This window comes from Myodes glareolus, chromosome X (genome assembly GCF_982192425.1).
Source record: "Myodes glareolus chromosome X, mMyoGla1.1, whole genome shotgun sequence".
In the NCBI taxonomy this organism is placed as follows: domain Eukaryota; kingdom Metazoa; phylum Chordata; class Mammalia; order Rodentia; family Cricetidae; genus Myodes; species Myodes glareolus.
Window position 1 is genome coordinate 105340135 of NC_142053.1, and position 18581 is coordinate 105358715.

The 18581-nt window shown below is 37.4% G+C and overlaps 1 pseudogene; it reads left to right on the forward strand.

Moving 5' to 3' along the window:
* Positions 1-16692: 16692 nt before the first annotated feature.
* Positions 16693-17752, forward strand: LOC148117437 (ferritin heavy polypeptide-like 17E; annotated as a pseudogene).
* Positions 17753-18581: the final 829 nt, after the last annotated feature.

Sequence of the window (18581 nt, forward strand, 5' to 3'; positions counted from 1 at the left end):
ATAGTTATAGAAAAAGAAGAAGCTCAACTCAAAAGCACAGAAAATATATTTAACAAAATCATAGAAGAAAACTTTCTCAACCTAAATAAAGATATGCCTATGAAGTTACAAGAAGATTACAGAACACCAAATAGACTGGATCCAAACAAAGACCCCTCTCCACATACTAATAAAAACATTAAACATACAGAGTAAAGAAAGAATATTAAGAGCTGCAAAGTAAAAAGGCCAAATAACATATAAAGGTACACCTATCAGAATTACACCTGAATTCTCATTAGATATAATGAAAACCAGAAGGTAAGCGTTATGCAGACACTCAAAGAGCACAGATGCTTTCCCAGACCACTATACCAAGAAAAACCTTCAATCACTACAGAAAGACAAAACAAGATATTTCATCACAAAACTAGATTCACCAAAACCTAGTCACAAACTAAGCCCTACACAAAATATTAGACGGGAAACTCCAACCCAAGGAAAATGGCTACACCAACAAAAACAAAGACAATTGATGGTCTCATAGCAGCAAATTCCAAAGAAGGGGAAAAATGCACAAATAAGCATTTCCAACAATGAAAACTAAATTAACAGGCGATAGCAATCACTGGTCATTAATATTCTTCATATAAATGGACTCAACTCATATATAAAAAGACACAGGCTAACAGGTTGGATATAAAAAACAGAATCCATCCTTCTTCTGCATACAAGAAACACACCTCAACCTCAAAGACAGACATTGTCTAAGGGTAAAGGGTTGGAAAAAATATTCCAATCAAATGGACCCAAGAAACAAGTGGGTGTAGCTATCCTAATATCTATCTAACAAAATAGAATTCAAGCTAAAATCAATCAAAAGAGATAAGGAAGGTCATTTCATATTAGTCACTTGAAAAATCCATCAAGAGGAAATCTCAATACTGAACATATATGCCCCCAATACAAGGGCACCATCATATGTAAAAGAAACACTTCTAAAGTTAAATCATACATTAAACCCCACACACTAATAGTGGGAGACTTCCATACTCTCCTCTCACCACTGGACAGGTCAGTCAGACAAAAAATGAACAGAGAAATAAGGGAACTAACAGAAGTTATGACTCAAATGAACTTAACAGACACCAATAGAATATTTCATCCAAACAGAAAAGAATATACCTTCTTCTAAGCACTTCAAGGAACCTTCTCAAAAATTGACCACATACTCAGTAACAAAACAAACCTGAACAAAAAAATTGGAATAACCCAATGTACCTTATCAGATCACCATGGTTTAAAACTAGAAGTTAACAGCAATACTAATTTCAAAAAACCCACAAATACATGAAGATTAAACAATGCTTACCTGAATCAATTGAGATCTGAAATCAACAAAATAGCAACAAAGAAAAACTACAATGAATCAGTGAGATAAAGAGTTGGTTATTCAAGAAAATCAACAAAATAGACAAGCCTTTATCCAAACTAACCAAAAGGCAGAAAGAGAATATTCAAATTAACAAAATCAGAAATGAAAAGGAGGACATAATAAGAGACACAGAGGAAATACAGAGAATCATCAGGTCATATTTATAAAACCTTTACTCCACAATAGAGTTCTTGGGGTCCTAACTAGAGCAATAAGACACCAAAAGGAGATCAATGTGATACAAATTGGAAAAGAAGAAGTCAAACTCTCACTGTTTATTGATGATAGTTTACATAAACGATTCCAAAAATTCTACCAAGGAATCTCTACAACTCAGAAACACTTCTAGTAATGTAGCAGGATACATGGTTAACTGAAAAAAAAATCAGTAGCCTTCCTGTACACAGATGATAAAAGGGCTGGGGAAGAAATCAGAGAAACAACACACTTCACAATAACAACAAATTTCATAAAATCTCTCAGAGTAACTCTAACCAAACAAGTGGAAGACTTGTATGACAAGAACTTTAAATCTTTGAAGAAAGAAATTGAAGAAGACACAAGAAAGTGGAATGATGTCCCATGCTCTTGGGTAGGCAGAATTAACACATTAAAAATGACAATTTTACCAAAAGCAATCTACAGATACAATGCAATGCCCATAAATATCCCAGCAAAATTCTTCACAGACCTCAAAAGAACAGTAACCAAATTCATATGGAAAAGCAAAAAATCCAGGATAGCCAAAACAATCCTATAAATAAGTGGAGGCATCACAAGCCCTGACTTCAAACTCTACTACAGAGCTACAGTACTGAAAACAGCCTAGTATTGGCATTATAACAGGACCAATAGGACCAATGAAACCAAATAGAAGACCCAGATATTAATCCACACACCTTCAAACACCTGATTTTTGACAAAAAAACAACAAAAAAATATCAAATGGAAAAGAGAAAGCATATTTAACAAATGGTGCTGGCATAACTATATATCAACATGTAGAAGAATGAAAATAGACTCATATCTATCACCATGCACAAAACTCAAGTCCAAATGAATCAAAGAGCTCAACATAAAGCCAGTCACACTGAACATTAGAGAAGAGAAAGTGGAAAGTACACTTGAATGCATTGACACAGGAGACCACTTCCTAATTATAACCCCAGCAACCCAGACACTGCAAGAAACAAGCAATAAATGGGATCTACTAAAACTGAAAAGTTTCTGTAAAGCAAAGGGCATGATCAACAAGACAAAACGACAGCCTACAGAATGGGAAAAGATCTTCACTAACCCCATATCAGACAGAGGTCTGATCTCCAAAATATACAAAGAACTCAAGAAATTGGTCATCCAAAGAACAAATACTCCAATAAAAAATGGAGCACAGACATAAACAGAGAACTCTCAACAGAGGAATATAAAATGGCTGAAAGACACTTAAAGGAATGTTCACCCTCCTTAGTCTTCAGAGAAATGCAAATCAAAACAACTCTGAGATTCCATCTTACACCTTTAAGAATGGCCAAGATCAAAAACACCGATGACAACTTATGCTGGAGAGGTTGTGGAGAAAAGAGAACACTTCTGCATTGTTGGTAGGAATGCAAGCTGGTACAGCCCCTTTGGATGTCAGTGTCATGATTTCTCAGAAAATTAGGAAGCAACCTTCCTCAAGACCCAGTAATATCCCTTTTGGGTATATATTCAAAGGAAGCTCAATTGTGCCACAAGGACATGTGCTCAGTATGTTCATAGCAACACTGTTTGTCATAACCAGAACCTGGAAACAACCTAAGTGCCCCAGACCAAAGAATGGATAGGAAAAATGTGATACATTTACACAGTGGGGTACTACATAGCAGAAAAATATAATGGCATCATGAATTTTGCAGGAAAATGGATGGAGCTAGAAAACATTATTTTGAGTGAAGCAACCCAGACAGAGAAAGACAATTATCACATGTAATCACTCATAAGTGTTTTTTAAACATAAAGCAAAGAAAACCAGCCTACAAATCACAACTCCAAAGAACTTATACAACAATGAGGACACTAAGTGAGACTTACATAGATCTAATCTACATGGGAAGTAGAAAAAGACAAGATTTCCAAAGACTTCCCTATTGTCTGCAAAGTCCCTGGCCCAGGAACAGTTCCTGCTCCTGCACTAAGGTGACCCACCCAGAGGGGTGAGTGTCTGCCAGCCAGGCAGGTCTGAAGGCCCCTCAAGGGAGTGCAGGGCACCTTCAGTTTCTGCTACAGGGTCTTCTGTGTTCCACTAGACTCTGTCCTCCCTCCACGGACACCCTTTTGTCTGCCAGGTCCTTGGAATACCAGGCATCTCTATTTCTGTGTTGAGGAGTTCCATCCAGATGGGAACTGTTCTTGTACCTGCACTGAGGAGATCCACCCAGAGAGTCAGTCACAGCAAAGATTGGACCAAGACACCAAGACTCTCCTGGCTCCATTTGAAGGAAGATATGGGCAGGCACTAATGCAAGAATGCCTCCAACAACCGGAAATGCAACATGACATCACCAGAATCCAGGGACCACGCAACAAGAAGTATTGAACACCCTACTCCAAAAGAAATAGAAGAAAATGACTTTAAAAAGAACTTTATGAAAATAATAGAAGAACTTAAACAGGATGTGAAAAACTGCTGTAAACAAATGGAGATGACTAACAAAAGGTAGAGGAAATGAATAAATCTCTCAAAGATAACCAAGAAAACCAATAAAAAGCAATCAAACAGTTCAAGACTTGAAAAATGAAATGGAGGCAATGAAGAAAACACAAACAGAAGGAAGACTGGATATGGAAAATTTGGGTAAACGAACATGAACTACAGAGACAATTATTATCAACAGAATAAAAGAGATAGAAGAAAGAATCTCAGACACTGAAGATACTATAGAGGAAATAAACTCACTGATTAAAAAAACAAAACAAATCCAACAAATTCTTAACACAGAACATACAGGAAACCTGGGACACCATGAAAAGACCAAACCTAAGAATAATAAGGGTGAAAGAAGGAGAAGATTTACAGCTCAAAGGCCCAGAAAATATATTCAACAAAATTATACAAGAAAACTTTCACAACCTAAAGAAGGATATTCCTATGAATGTACAAGAAACATACAGAACACCAAATAGACTGGATCAAGAAAAGCTTCCCATCGCCATATAATAATCAAAACACAAAACATACAGAATAAAGAACAAATATTAAGAGCTGCAAGGGAAAAAGATCAAGTTACATATAAAGGGAAACCTATTAGAAATACACCTGACTTCTCAATGGAAACACTGAAAGCCAGAAGGTCTTGGATCGATTGCTACAGACACTAAGAGATGGATGCAAGCCCAGACTAAAATAACCTGCAAATCTTGCATTCACCATCGATGGAGAAAACAAGATATTCCATGACAAAAACAGATTTAAACAATAAGTAGCCACAAACCCAGCCTTACAGAAAATCCTAGAAGGAAACTCACAGACCAAGGAAGCCAACAAAACTCATAATAACACAAGCATCTCACAACCCTCCACCAGCAAAACTCAAAGAAGGGAAACACACAAACACTACCACCAGAAAAAATAACCGGAGTTAACAACCATTGGTCATTAATATCACTTAATATCAATGGAATCAATTCACCTATAAAAAAGCACAGGTTAAGAGAATGGATACGAAATAAGGAGCCAACATTCTGCTGCTTACTAGAAACACACGTCAAACTCAAAGACAGACACTACCTCAGAGTAAAGGGTTGGGAAATGTTTTTCCAGTCAAATGGACCAAAGAACCAAGCAGGTGTGGCTATACTAATATCTAACAAAGTTGATTTCAAACTAAAATCAATCAGAAGAGATGGAGATGGACACTTTATACTCATAACAAGTACGATTTATCAGGATGAAGTCTTAATCCTGAATATCTATGCCCCTAATAAAAAAGCACCCACATATGTAAAAGAAACATTACTAGATCTCAGAGCATACATCAAACCCCACACTCCAATAGTAGGTGATTTCAATACGCCTGTCTCACCAATGGACTGGTCAACCAGACAGAAACTTAACAGAAATAAGAGAAATAACGGAGGTAATGAATGAAATGGACCTAACAGACATCTATAGAACATTCCACCCAAACAGAAAAGAATATACCTTATTCTCAGCATCTCATGGAACCTTCTCAAAAATAGATCACATAATTGATAACAAAACAAATATTCATAGATACAAAGAAATTGTAGTAACCACCTGTGTACTATCGGATCACCATGGAATAAAGTTAGAATTCAACAACAACTCTAACCCCAGAAAGTCTACAAACTCATGGAAACTGAACAGCCAACTACTGAACCATACCTGTGTCAAGGAAAAAAATAAAGAAAGAAATTTAAGTCTTCCTTGAATTCAATGAAAATAAAAACACAACATACACAAACCTATGGGACACTATGAAAGCAGTGCTAAGAGAAAAAGTTCATAGCACTAAGTGCCCACATAAAAAACAAAACAAAACAAAACAAAAAAAACCAAAACAAAAAACAAAACAACAAAAACCAACCGAAAAAGCTCACATTAGAGACTTAACAGCACAGCTGAAAGCTCAAGAAAAAAAAAAGAAGCTGATTCACCCAGCAGGAGCAGAAGACTGGAAATAATCAAACTGAGGGCTGAAATCAAAAAAATAGAAACACAGAAAACAATCCAAAGAATCAATGAAACAAAAAAGCAGAAGGAGCAAGGTCGATCAGTAATTAAAAAATTAACCAGACTAGCTTAATATAAAAGATATAGCTTTAATAAACAGAAGAAAGGAAAACTTACACCAGGGTCCCAACGATAGGAGAACGCAGGGGCAAAGAGGAAGCAGCAAATGTACTCTGAACTTTTATTTGTATTGGGTGGCCTGAGGCGGCCACACCTTAAGCAGAATGTGATTGGCTGAGATTCCCCATCAAAAAACTGGTTCTTGGAGAAAATCAACAAGATTGACAAACCCCTATCCAAACTAATCAAACGCCAGAGAGAGATCAAGCAAATTAACAAGATCAGAAATGAAAAGGGGGACATAACCACAGACACAGAGGAAATTCAGAAAATCATTAGATCTTATTACAAAAGCCTGTGTGCCACAAAATTGGAAAATGTGACAGAAATTGACACTTTTTTAGATAAATACCATATACTAAAATTAAGTCAAGACCTGGTGAGCAGTTGAAATAGACCTTACCAAAAAAAGCCCTGGGCCACATGGTTAAAATGCAGAATTCTACCAGAACTTCCAAGAAGAGTTAATACCTATACTCCTTAATGTGTTTCACAAAATAGAAACAGAAGAGTCATTCCCAAACTCCTTTTATGAAGTTACAGTCACCCTGATACCCAAACCACACAAATATTTAAACAAGAAAGAGAATTACAAACCAATCTTACTCATGAACATCAGTGAAAAAATTCTCAATAAAATACCAAATCCAAGAACACATCCAAAAAATTATACATTATGATTAAGTAGACTTCATCCCAGAGAGGCAGGGCTGGTTCAACATACGAAAATCTATCAACATAATCCATCATATAAATAAACTGAAGAAAAAAACCCCATATGATCATTTCATTAGATGCTGACAAAGCATTTGACAAAATTCAGCACCCCTTTATGATAAAGGTCTTGGAGAGATTAGGGATACAAGGTTCATTCCTACAACAATACAATAAAAGCAATATACAGCAAGCCAACAGCTAACATTAAGTTAAATAGAGAGAAACTCAAAGCCATCCCAATAAAATCTGGAACAAGATAAGGCTGTCCACTCTCTCCATACCCCTTCAATATAGTGCTTGAAGTTCTAGCAATAGCAATAAGACAGCATAAGGAGATCAAGGGGATTCGAATTGGGAAGGAAGAAGTCAAACTTTCATTATTTTCAGATAATATGATAGTGTACAAAAGAGCCCCAAAAACTCTACCAAAGAATTCCTACAGCTGATGAACACCTTTAGAAATGTGACAGGATACAAGATCAACTCCAAAAAATCAGTTGCCCTCCTCTACACAAAGAACAAAGAAGCAGAGAGGGAAATCAGAAAAACATCACCTTTCATGATAGCCACAAATATCATAAAGTATCTTGGGGTAACGATAACCAAGGAAGTGAAAGATCTATTTGAAAAGAACTTTATGGCTTTGAAGAAAAAACTGAAGAGGATTCCAGAAAATGGAAGGATCTCCCATGCTCTTGGATTGGGAGAATCAACATAGTAAAAATGGGAATTCTACCAAAAGTAATCTATAGATTCAATGCAATCCCCATCAAAATCCCATCAAACTTCTTCACAGACCTTGAGAAAACAATAATCAAGTTTATATGGCAAAACAAAAAACCCAGGATAGCCAAAACAATCTTATACAATAAAGGAACTTCAGGAGGCATTACCATCCCTGACTTCAAACTCTATTACAGAGCTACAGTATTGAAAACAGCCTGGTATTGGCATAAGAACAGAGAAGTCGACCTATGGAATTGAATAGAAGACCCAGATACTAACCCTCAAACCTATGAACACCTAATTTTTGACAAGGGAGCTAAAGGTATACAATGGAAGAAGGAAAGTGTCTTTAACAAATGGTGCTCGCATAACTGGATGTCAACCTGTAGAGGAATGAAAATAGATCCATATTTCTCGCCATGCACAAAACTCAAATCCAAATGGATTAAAGTCCTCAATATTAATCTGACCACGCTGAACCTTATAGAAGAGAAAGTGGGAAGTAGTCTACAACACATGGGCACAGGAGACCACTTCCTAAGTAGAACCCCAGTAGCACATACAATAAGAGCAACAATGAATAAATGGGACTTCCTGAAACTGAGAAGCTTCTGTAAAGCAAAGGATACTGCCACTAAGACAAAAAGGCTACCTTCTGACTGGGAGAAGATCTTCACCAACCCCTCATCAGACAAAGGTCTGACCTCCAAAATATGCAAAGAACTCAAGAAACTTGACACTAAAACTCTAATTAACCCAATTAAAAAAATGGGGTACTGAACTAAACAGAATTCTCAACAGAAGAACTTCGAATGGCCAAAAGACACTTAAAATCATGCTCAACATCCTTAGCGATCAGGGAAATGCAAATCAAAACAACTATGAGATACCATCTTACACCTGTCAGAATAGCTAAACTCAAAAACACAAATGATAGCCTATGCTGGAGAGAATGTGGAGTGAGGGGAACACTCATCCATTGTTGGTGGGAATGCAAACTTGTACAACCACTGTGGAAATCAGTGTGGCGATTTCTCAGGAAACTGGGAGTCAACCTACCTCAGGGCCCAGCAATTCCCAAGAGATGCCCTATCATACTACAAAAGCATTTGTTCAACTATGTTCATAGCAGCACTATTTGTAATAGCCAGAACCTGGAAACAACCTAGGTGCCCCTCAATAGAAGAATGGTTAAAGAAGGTGTGGAACATATACACATTAGAGTTTTACTCAGCGGTAAAAAACAAAGACATCTTGAATTTTACATGCAAATGGATGGAAATGGAAAACACTTTCCTGAGTGAGATAACAAAGACCCAAAATGATGACAATGGTATGTACTCACTCATAAGTGGATTCTAGCCATAAGTAAAGGTCATTGAGCCTAAAATTCATGATCCTAGAGAAACTAAGTAAGAAGGTGACCCCAAAGAAAATCATATAGTTATCCTCCTGGATATTAAAAGTAGAGAAGATTGTCAGGCAAAAGTTGGGTGCACTGTGGTGGGGGTGAGGTGGGTGTGAGGAGAGATGGGGAGAGAGAAAGAAGAAGGGGAGGATTGGAGATAGCTTGGGGGAATGGGATGGGTGGGATGGAGGAAGGTTGGATATGGGAGTAGGGAAGTAGATATCTTAATTAAGAGAGCCATTTTAAGATTTGCAAAAGACTTGTCTCTAGGGGGCTTCCCAGGTCCAAGGAGATGTCCCCAGCTTGTTTCTTGGGCAGCAGAGGAGAGGGTGCCTGAACCGGCCTTGTCCCATAGCCACACTGATGAATATGTTGCATATCACCATAGAACCTTCATCCAGCAATAGATGGAGATAGAGACAGAGACCAACATTGGAGCACTGGACTTATCTCCCAATGTCCAAATGAGGAGCAGAAGGAGGGAGAAGATGAGCAAGTCAGTCATGACCGCGAGAGGTTTGTCCACCCACGGCGAAGATGGGACAGATCTAATGGGAGCTCACCAAGTCCAGCTGGACTGGGACTGATGGAGCATGTGATCAAATCGGACTCTCTGAATGTGGCTATCAGTGAGGGCTGACTGAGAAGCCAAGGACAGCTGCACTGGGTTTTGATTTTACTGCATAGCCTGGCTTTGTGGAAGCCTGGTTTGTTTGGATGCTCACCTTCCTAGACTTGGATGGAGAGGGGAGGACTTTGAACTTCCCATGGGGTAGAGAACCCTGTCTACTCTTAGGACTGGAGAGGGAGGTTGAAGGGGAGTGGGGGAGTGGGAAAGAAATAGAGAGGTGGGGAGGAGGTGGAAATTTTTAATAAATAAATAAAAATAATAAATTAATTTAATGGATGTGACTGTGGGTTTGCGATTGCAAAGATTAGGGGTGATGCCTGTTATTATAATTGTCTGCTTGGTTCCCCTGTCACTCAAGAGCACCATGGCTGCCTTAGCCCCTCTCATCAGAATCTAATTCTACGATCAAATTCCCATCCTCAATATACCTTTAATAAGAGTTCTCCTTTCCATCTTTTATCCTTAATTATTGTTCCCTGTCTCCCTGGACAACCAAATTAAAGATACCTTCTACAACTCTGTAATGATGATGATGATCGCCATCCTGCTTTTAACAGTCACAAACTGCTCTATATGGCTAATCCAAGCTAACCTTGTCAAGGTTGGTTGTGTTCCGATAACTAGAACTATGGATAGCTTCAGCCCTGGAAGATAAGAAATACAATTATGTAATCTTTTATTGATTTTTCTCTTTTTTCCCCCTTCCGTACTATGTACAATTACCCAGGCAGTTTTCAGATTGTTGAAGTTGGAAGTGAAAAATTTACACTCAGCCAAAGCAAATTGCTTTAACTCCTTGGTGGTTGCAAAATAATAAAGCCACAGCAGTTTAGGTGATACAAGGACTTTGGGCTATCTGAGTCAATGTACTGACTAGCTTAGTCCATTTTGTGACTTTGTGAAGGTTATTTATTGAAGTCTAAAATCTATATTTTTAACAACAAAGTGCAAATAAAATGTCTTTGCAATTAAAAAAAAGAAAAGATAAAATCAAGATTTCCTGAGTAAATTGGGAACATGGGGACCTTGAGGGAGGGTTGAGTGGGGAAGGGGACATGTAGGGAGGGGTGCAGAAAGAAAAATGTAGAGCTCAATAAAAATCAATAAAAAATTTAAAATAAATAAGTAAATAGATTAATTAAATTGCCTTGGTCATGGTGTTTTTGAACAGTAATAGAAAACTAACTATGACAGATAACACTACACCCATATTATAAGGATCCAAATTGAACAGTCTAACTAAACCATGTGCTGGGAATTTGTGGAAGTACTAGTGTTCTCCTAGGGTACCAGACAGTTTAGAAAGTCAGCCTATCAGTAGTGGGTATTGTCTCTCCATACTATAAGTAGAACAGCACTGAAGGACCTGTGGCTAGGGTGTTCTATCTTTCTCATCAGAATAGAACCTCAGGTTTCCTAGCAACCAATTATAATCAAGAAAACAATCACTGATTCTGAGGTAGTGGCCTCAGAGCCAGAGATAACATGTGGGACCAGAGGCACCCAGAGAAACAGCATAGTTTGTTGCCAAGATAGAAGAATGAGTGACCTATCAAGTGTGTCATGAAGCACAAGAAGGTGAAACTGAAGTTTCCTCTTTTCCTGGAATATCATTGTCACTTGTTTTCTAAGGAAGAGGTTGATGAGCTCAGGAGAGACTATGCACCATACGAAGGACTGATGTCTCATGGTATCCAGGGGAACCTTTTCCCAGGAATTTCTCAAGGAGTGTACAGTGATACAGCCAGTAAGAGTCAGATAAAGCTGCCTGTGAATGGAGGACTCTTTAGCTTAGGTCCTTTAACCCAGCAAAGAGGAAAAGAGAGCCAGTACCAGCAAAATCCTCAGTCTCAGATGGAAGACAATTTAGACCTCTTCATAAAATCTCTTCAAGTACCAAACCATGACCAGAATCTAAATAATGAATGGCCTCACTGGGAGAAAAAAGGGAAGAAAACAAGATGCATAGCAAGCATGGGAGTTTCTTTTATAAAAAGCTCAACCATGGAGTTCCCAAGAATCCCAGTTCACTTCAAGATAATTGTCTTTCTCCAAACACACACACAAATCAGGATATTTTTGACTCTCTTTAATATAGATACCTAAAAAGAGGGAGCTGATGGTGTATGTGAATGGAATAAACCTTTTGGAGACTTGGTTATAATGGGAAAAATTGGCATGGGCTATGCCTGCCAACAAAATGAAGAGTCCTCATTCAAGAATATTAGTCACCTTCCTTCTGACTTTACACCATTCAGAACACTGGATTTTCTGAAGGACATTGGACTCTCCAAACAAGAATCACAATTTGAAATGAAATTTCCAAAACCACATGATACTTTTAGGCTCACTTTGAAGAAGATCACATATGGAGCAGCACACCAGAAACCCGGTCATTCTAAAGCCATAGGAAATCAAGAGCCTGTGACTGAACCCAAAGAATTACTTGAAATTCAAGGTAGAAGCTCTTGCAAACCAAACACCCTTAAAAATCTCAAAGGGACAATCACTTGCAACAATTTCATTGTTTATAAGGCCTACAGTGTGCCAGGCATGATTAACAAATTTATTAAGAGAAAAGGATGGAACTATACTTCTGCTAGGAGTCATGTACCAAGAGTGTTGAATGATCACATAATGCAGAAGAAACATGGGAAAGAAGATGAAAACAATGAAAATGGTGGAAAGGAACTTGACTAATAGATTTACCTATTGCCACCTCCTTGAGTGTGACATGCTCTAATTTTGCATTTGAGATGTACTGTAATGCCACCCTTTGGCATCAAAACCACTATGATAGCACCTAACATTCAGAAACATTTCTTAATGAAGTTATGTATTGCCTTCCCCATTATTTTTGATATCTTATGCAGTGTGAGGTCAATATTAGAATTTACTTTTCTCCCATATTTTTTCATTGACATTGTTATATCAGTCATTTGTAAAACTACCTAAAACCATTAATTAAAAACAATATTACTCTGAATAAAAACACTCAGTGGTATCATTTACAACAAGGGAAAATTCCAAAATATTGTAATAGTGCTGAATGAAAGAAAGCATGCATAGCACCTTATAAATTCAAATATTAAAGAATAATGAACATTATTTTATCAATCAATGTTGAATTCTATAGCTAAAATGATAGTAACTTATTTTTGTTCTTTTGCACACCGCAGCCTTTATTCTTTCCAGATGATGACTTTCCCCAATCATTTTAAAATCAAGGACACTTTAGTGCTAATAAGATCAATTTGCCTGTTTTGAATAAAGCACATCTTCAAAGAAATGCCTATTTTAATTTATTCTACTTGCATGTGTAAGCTGATAACATTTAACATTTAATATTTTCAAGAATAAATCTCACTGGGTTTTGATTCTACTGCATGGACTGTCTTTGTGGGAGCCTGGTTTGTTTGGATGCTCACCTTCCTAGACCTGGAGGGAGAGGGGAGGACCTTGAACTTCTCACGGGGCAGGGAACCCTGACTGCTCTTAGGACTTGAGAAGGAGGGGGAGGGAAAAGGGAGGTGAGGAGGATGTGGAAATTTTTAATAAATAAATAAATTTATTTAAAAAACATAGTATAGACCAACAACAACAAAAAAAGAATAAACCTCTATCTCACACAAGGGCTACAGATGTTCATTTCAGTTCCCTTTGGTGCCTTTTCCCTTTTTGCTTCTTTTTTGCTTAAATTGTTTTGAAGGCACTCACTTGTTTTTGTTTTGCCTTAAGCCTGTACTTGTTGTGAAATATTACTTTACAATATGCTATATTTATACTGCAAAGTATTTGTTTAATGATGCAAAAATGTGTTCCATTCTTTTATGTTGCAATTGTTTAATTCTCTAAAGTTGTGTTACTTTGCCTTCTAAAATACCTAATTTGTCTAATAAGGTGCTGATTGGCCAATAACTAGGCAGATGCAGTAAATAGGCATGCCTGCCAGGCAGAACAAAAAAATAGAGGAGGTCTAGTCTTAAAAGAAGAGAGGAGATGAGCAAGAAAAGGAGGAGAGGAGGATGCCAGGGGCCAGTCAAGCAGCAACACAACCACCCACAGAGTAAGAAGGGAAGAAAGACATATATAATAAAAAAGGTAAAAGGCCTAGAGGCAAAATACAATAAAAGAGAGACTGATTAATTTAAGTTTAAAAAGCAGGCTAGAAATAAGCCAAGCTAAAGCCGGTATGTCATAAGTAAGAATAAGTTACTATATACGTATTTGGGAGTTGTCTTTTAGTGTTCTTTTTTTTAATGTATTAGTGATATTATGGTTTAAGTTTGGATTAACACTTGCCTTTGCATTTAAGTTTTTAACCAGTTTTGGTTATTTGCCAAAATGTATCATTTTCTATAAATAGAACATACATATTAAAAAATTGGAAGTGAAAACATTTTTGATGAAGGAATTAAGGGACACTGTGAGTGTTTTAAAGCCTGATGTTTACTGAGATTCTCCAGGCGTTCATTCAGATTTAGCAAATATATTTTCTACTTTAATCTTACTATACATCGATTGTGATTCTATGCCTGCATGTGTTTTCTTCTTCCCCTAAAACTCTTTTCCTAACTGAGCAGAAAGGAGGACAATTTCCTTAAATGTACTACATACATTTTTATTTAAAAAATATTCTCCATACAATATACTGTAATCATATTATTTCACTTCTCCCAACCCTATCTATGCCCTATTTACAGCACAACTGCTTCCAGAAAATACAGCAATGATTGTTCAACCTGAAGCAAATCTACAGAGATGTTGATTTTAAATGTAAATTAAATGCAAAATGCCTATTTTATGTTTGGCCTATCATGAAAGTCAAGCAGGTAAAATTTATAAAGCATCTGATTGGCCCATACTTCTATACTTTGATTCTTACCTACTATGCCTTTGTGCCATGCTTTCTTGCATTTAAATTGCTCTAACATAAAATATAGCTTCCTATTTTTGTATAGAGGTATCTCTCCAACTATCTTACATATTTCTCATAACCACAGAATTGGAGTTATGCCTTTCTGGACAGTCAATGAAGGTTGGGCCAGAATGAACTCAAGAAAAGATCTTGATATTTAGATGTTAAGGGTTTAAGGTTGTCTGGGAGATGTAATTATCTTATTTTTAAATAAATCACACCAATGCATGGTACACTAAATACTTCATTATTTCCATGAAATAAAACTATGTTGAAAACACCAACTATTGAATTTTTTAAAACACGATGCAGAACAACACTACAAAACTTTATAGATATACATAAAATTCCCTAATAATGTGTTAGGGTCCTTGATGCGATACAATAAAATGATAAAATGTAATACAATACAATAAAATATAATATGTATATATTATTACTATAATATATTATGCAATATGAACCTAATAAGGCTAAAATAGGACATTTTGACACTGTGCTTCGTAAAGACACAAGTAGAAGGTCTGCAAAAAACAAAACTTGAGAAAAAAAATAACAGCAGTGAACCCAAAAGAAGAAAGTGAAAATGGCATACATAACAAAAAAAGCCAGTTACCATGAATAAATTTCATGACCCTCAAAATAACAGTCTTTTTACAGACAAAAGACAGGCATCCAGAAACTTGAAAAGCAATGCTGGAGGTGAGAAAGATGGATCAGTGGTTAAGAGAACTTGATACTATTGTGTTAGGCCTTAGTTGGGTTCTTATCACCCACATCAGACAACTCACAATTATCTATAACTCCAGTTTCAAAAATACTCACAAGTCACTTGCACCCATCTGTTGCACGTGCATGGGCATTGGCCAAAATGTACATGATTGTAAAATAAATCATTTATTAGAAAAGGGCTATTTAAGACATGAATAGAAGAATTTCTAAACAGTTTCTTTGAAGGCTATATTTTGAAACTTTATTATTTTTCTAATGCATCTGTCATTTAGTGATTCATAAAATCATCTATACTCTTAATCCTGTGGTATTTAACATTTCCATTAGATCACATAAATAAATGAGAGAAATTGTCTGATAAAATTTTTAAAACAAGGTGAATTCAGAAGTAAAAAGCCTAACATTAAGTTTTTCTTCCAAAATTAAAAGAAATACTCTAAAATAGACAAAGGTATTTACTCTTACATAATATAGAAAATTAGATGTACATAATGAATTTTTATATCCATTTTAGTTGTGATATTAATGAATCCACTGCAATGTTAGCCTCCTCTTAAGAGGCTGCTCTTAAGAATGAAGAAAAAATTGCATTCCTAATGCCAATTTCAGTCACCTTCTGAATAATAGCAAATGATAAACAACAAAAACCTACTTTCATGACAATGGGAGTAAAAATAAGGTTGGATGGAGGTGAGTCACCATGAATAATTGCAGTACTCACAGAAATGGCATTAGCTTCTGTTTCTCACTCACCATCCTCATTCATTAAAGACCAATTATCACTTGTACTTCTGATAAAATACTTAAAAATCTTGTATTTAAAAATCTGATGTAGATGTGAAGGTCATCACATACTTGCTTGGGTTACTGATGGCACTGAACATTGATGACTAACCTGATCTTTGACCCTGTGCTCATAGGGTCAAGTGAATGCTAGTTGAGGTCACTAATAAGAACTATTGTTCAAATAAAGCTTTCTGGTACTAAATACTAAATTACTAAAGAAAGCCAAAAGCAGAATGTTGAAAGAAAAAACATTTTGATGATATCCAGACAAACTGCTTTATAAAACTTTCAGAGAATTTAGTTTCAATTTTGGCATTTATTTATACTGTCCTTTAAAATATATGATATATGTCAGCAAGGGCTCAGTAGATAGGCTTAATATGGAAATTTGCACTCCTGGCCCGCCCTGCCCCACTCTGCCCCACCCTGCCCCGTACATCTCTAAGCCTGGCATTGGAATGATGTCATCAACAGGCGCCAACACTCATTTCCTCAGAGCCTTCTGAGGCCTACCTGCTGCACTCCTCTGAGGTTCTTCCTCTCTGCTGAGGTACTCTGGGACAGGGGTCCTTTCCCTTCCTACCCTCCCTGCCCCTCTAAGCAGGTGCAGGGCCTGCTGAGATTGTCGTGGTGTTCGAGCACCCACCATGGCTGAAGGGGCTTGGCATGTGCGACAGAACTCTGATGGCAACTGCGAGGACGCGGTAAACAACCATGTCCAGCTGCAGCTCCACGCCTCATATGTATACTTGTCTATGGCCTTGTTCTTTGATCGTGATGACGTGGCCCTGGGGAACTTCAAGCGTTTCTTCCTGAGCAAGTCACACAGCTACAAGGCCAGTGCCCAGATGTTCATGTTCCTGCAGAATAAGCGTGGTGGCCTTGTTTTCTTCCCGAGCATCTCGACCCCAGAGCGTGTCAGTTGGCAGGGGGGCCTCCAGGCCATGGAGTTTGCCTTCCACATGGAGATGACCATCAACCAGAGCCTGCTGAACCTCCACAAGCTGGCCAAGGAGAAACGTGTTGCTGACCTCTGCTACTTCCTGGAGCATCACTGTCTGAATGAGCAGGCCCATGTTCTCCAAAATGAGTGGCTACCTGGCCAACCTGCGCCAGATGGCGACCCCAGAGAACCACTTCGCTGACTATCCCTTTGATGAGCTCAGCCTGTCCTAAAGCCTCAGGTCGACTGAACTGGGAGGTTCCCACTGCCATGGGATCTTTCTCTGGCCATTAGACCTGATGTTCACGTTGTTTTTGAAGAAAGTTTACCAGTTTTCTTTCTGTGTTTACAATGAAGGTTTTAGTGTTTCAAAGCAAAATGAAAGTTTCAAGATCACTCTTTTTGCATAGCTTATCTTTCAAGAACACGGGTTGATTCGTTGTTCCTTCCCCTTGAAGCTTGGATCTTTAAGGGTTGTAAAGACAATCTCTATGGCTCTTTTAAACACCATATTCTATTTCTGTTTTCTTTCATGGATGTATGAGTTTATATTGCTCTCATTTGTGATGTGTCTCATGTTTTGGGCCCAGTTTCAGTGTTTTGCAAAAGTGTTACCATCTGATCACCCTGGAACAGAACTGAAGGAAATAGTTTGGAACAGAAATTATAAAAATAGACTCTAAATAGCTGTGTGTTTCATCTTAATGATAAGGTTCTTGCCTTATTATAAATCAGTTCTCTCCAAAGCATTGGAGAAAACAAAAGAAGGGGGTAATTTCAAAGTTTTGTAAACACTTTAAACTTAGGGTAATATGTAAATGTTTTAATTTCTTGATTTGTAAGTAGCCTAAAGTAGGTTCTGGAAAAGGGTATGGGAAAAAAACGTACTTGACTATGTCAGGTTAGAATACAGCGATAGTAATAGTGAGGATTTGCTTGGATACTCCATTTCCATATTAGTTCTATATCTATGTTTTTCCAAATATATTTCTTCATTTGAAATGTACCTATGCTACCTCAAACCCCACATGACTAACCAAGATTGGCTGACAACACAATACCCTATGATGAGGTCGTGTTTGTGAGAGTGAATATAAGGAAACAAAATAACTTTACTGGACTAAGCTGGCTGACCAAAATATTAGTGGGCTCCAGAAAGTTCAAGATGGAAGTATAGTTCAGACCTAACAGAATTTTGGTATACACTTCTTAGTCTCACTGAAGACTTAGAAGCAGGGTAATGTTGATACAGCCTACTCCAGGCTGCACAATTGGTGCAGCCTGTAGCTTCTCATTCCAAAACGTTGGAAGCCAGAAAAGAGAAATCAGTGAAGCAACCCTAGCCTGAGGCTGAAGGCCTGGAAACCTGTCTGATGTAATTAAGGATTTAACGGCACAGAAATCTCTAATTATAATCCACAACCAAGGCTGGGTCAACAAAATGCACCACC